This window comes from Rhinopithecus roxellana, chromosome 1 (assembly GCF_007565055.1).
Source record: "Rhinopithecus roxellana isolate Shanxi Qingling chromosome 1, ASM756505v1, whole genome shotgun sequence".
Lineage (NCBI taxonomy): Eukaryota > Metazoa > Chordata > Mammalia > Primates > Cercopithecidae > Rhinopithecus > Rhinopithecus roxellana.
Window position 1 is genome coordinate 41,319,550 of NC_044549.1, and position 3,131 is coordinate 41,322,680.

At 53.0% G+C, this 3,131-nt stretch overlaps 1 pseudogene; it reads left to right on the forward strand.

Moving 5' to 3' along the window:
* Window positions 1-1,709: 1,709 nt before the first annotated feature.
* LOC104680984 lies at window positions 1,710-2,981 on the forward strand (annotated as a pseudogene).
* The last annotated feature ends 150 nt before the right edge of the window (window positions 2,982-3,131 follow it).

The window sequence follows — 3,131 nt, forward strand, 5'->3', positions numbered from 1 at the left end:
AAATCGTGTTTTTCTAAAAAATAAAAATAAAAAATAAAAAGGTGACACCACCAGCAATGTTCTAGGCATGGCTTCATTACCTTCACTCAATTTCTCTTCCTGTTAACTGCCCAACTGCTTCTCAAATACCAAGGTCTGGGTATTTGGTTATTATTCTTTAGACACATTGCAGGGTTCCAGTTGCTAATATCTTATCTAGGATGATTGTGCCTGTATTCTATGTGTGAGGTTAATCTATAATTTTCTGGTAGTGTACTACTATATTTCACTGATTCCATGATGCATATTTTTTTTCACATTTTAACATCTCTGAAATCAGGATAAGCTGGATGATTGCCGTTGGCCAGGGCCGTCATGACAGTTATCATCACCGGTGCCTGTACCTGTGCCTGTGTGAAATTGCCTTGAACCTTCCATTGACACCTGCTGGCAATAACAAGAAAGCTACGGCATCAAAACTTGCCAACGGAATGTCAGAAGTTTGGAAAAAATCACAGAGACAATAATGGACGCTTCTTTTGGAAAAGGTCATATTACTCATGCTTTTTGGTACAGAGGACAGTATTACATAGAGAAACGCTGACATCAGCACCTTTGACTTGAAAAGTGATCCAAAAGAACAAAACCCTGAGCATGAAGCTATTTCCTTTTTTATAAATGCAGAAGAATGAGGCCGGGCGTGGTGGCTCACGCCTGTAATCCCAGCACTTTGGGAGGCCGAGGCGGGCGCATCACCCGAGGCCAGGAGTTCGAGACCAGCCTGGCCAACATGATGAAACCCCGTCTCTGCTTGAGATACAAAAAAAAAAAAAAAAAAAAAAATTAGCCAGACGTGGTAGCACATTCCTGTAATCCCAGCTGAGGCAAGAGAATTGCTTGAACCGGGAGGCAGAGGTTGCAGTAAGCCGAGAACATGCCACTGCACTCCAGCCTGGATGACGGGAGTGCGACTCTGTCTCAAAAAAAAACAAAAAAATAAAAAATGCTGAGGAATGATAGATGTTCAAAAATCTCTTAAAATAAGCCCAAAGCAGGCCGGGCGCGGTGGCTTACGCCTGTACTCCCAGGCGGGCGGATCATGAGGTCAGGAGATGGAGACCATCCTGTCTAACACAGTGAAATCTCCTGTCTAACACAGTGAAATCCAGTATCCACTAAAAATACAAAAAATTAGCCGGGCGAGGTGGCGGGCGCCTGTAGTCCCAGCTACTCAGGAGGCTGAGACAGGAGAATGGCGTGAACCCGGGAGGCGGAGCTTGCAGTGAGCCGAGATTGCGCCACTGCACTCCAGTCTGGGCGACAGAGCGAGACTCTGTCTCAAAAAAAGCCCAAAGCAGTGCTTTTGGTAAACTTAAAATAAATATTCTAAGTGCTAAGAAGTGTAATGGTACATAATGTGAATTTTATAATCATTGGCAGGTTAGATGAACTATGTTAACTATATTAATATTAAACTACGAAATGAATCGAGGAAAGTCCCTTTTTTTTTTTTCTAGGCCTTGACCATTTAAAATAACATTATAATTCAGTAAAAGTTGCAGTGGTTGTGTCGCGGCTACCCCTCTCCGGCGGCGCGTCTCCCGCGCTTGGTACAGCTCAGCCCGTCTCCCCTGAAGCCGCGAGCCCGCGCCCCTCAGTCGATGGAGCCCGCAACTCCCTGTGTGGCCCGCGGCAGCTCCCCGCCCGCTCGGCCCGCGCCCACGCCGGCCATGGTCAGTCCGCGCCAGGCCCCGTACCGCTCCAGAGCCAAGGGCCCCCTAGGGGGTCACGGCCGCCCCGCGCGGCCCCTCGCAGTGCGCGCTGTCCGCTAGCGCTCCTGGCCCGACAGCCCCCGAAGCCCGCAGCCTCTGCAGCTCCGGGCCTGCTCGGCCCCTCCCATGAAAGGTGCTCGGGTCTTCGGGGCGCTGGGTCCCATCGGTCCCTCCTCACCTGGGCTCACCCTCGGGGGTCTGACCGTGAGCGAGCACCGGCTCAGCAACAAGCTGTTGGCCTGGAGCGGCGTCCTCGTGTGACAGGAGAAGCGCAGACTCTACTACGACTCCACTGTAAAGTTGAAGCGCGCCCTGCTCTGCCAAGCCTACGTGAACCAAGGCGAGAACCTGGAGACCAACCAGTGGTAGCTGAAGCTGATCATGCAGCTGATCCCGCAGCAGCTGATGGCCACGCTGAGATCCCTGTTCGCAACTCCCAGCTGGCACAGTTCCACTTCACCAACAGAGACTGCAGCTTGCTCAACAGGCTCTGCCGCATCATGAGCAAAGGCTTCGCGGGCTGCATGCCGTTTCCCCACATCTCCCCCTACGAGATGTGCGTGCTCATGTTCCCGAACTCTTTCAGGACGAAGATCTTCATGGGCTTCATCCCCTACGACCAGAGCGGCTTCGTCAGCGCCATCCGGCAGGTCATCACTACCCGCAAGCAGGCAGTGGGATCTGGTGGTGTCAACTAAGGCCCAGTCCAGACCGTCAACAAGAAGTTCTGGCGTGGACCGGCGTCATGGAGTGGCAGGAACCCAGGCCTGAAACCAACAGTCGGTCCAAGAGGTGGCTGCCGTCCCACGTCTACGTAAACCAGGGGAGATCCTGAGGACCTAGCAGTGGCCGAATCCTGAGGACCTAGCAGTGGCCGAGGAAGATGTACATGCAGCTCATTCCGCAGCAGCTGCTGACCACCCTGATGCTGCTGTTGCAGAACTAGCGCCTGGTGCAGTTCCACTTCACCAAGGACCTGGAGACGCTGAAAAGCCTGTGTCGGATCATGGACAATGGCTTTGCCGGCTGAGTGCGCTTTTCCTACAAAGCGTGGTGCGAGATCCGTGTGCTCATGCTCCTGTACTCCTCTGAGAAGAAAATCTTCATCGGCCTCATCCCCCAGGGCAACTTCCTCAACGGCATACTGCAAATCATTGCCAACTAGCACAGGTCCTGCAGTGGAACCTGGAGCAGGAGCAGCAGCAGCAGCAGCAAGGAATTGGGGGGTAGTGGCTACCCTGGATGGGCCCCTTCAGGAGTCACAGACTAGGCCCTCTAAGAGACTGGTGACACGCTTCTGAGCAGGGGCCCCGGGGGACTTCGACTGCCCAGCAACATGGGGGATGGCGTCCTGAGGCCTCCAAGGACGGTCTTCACCTC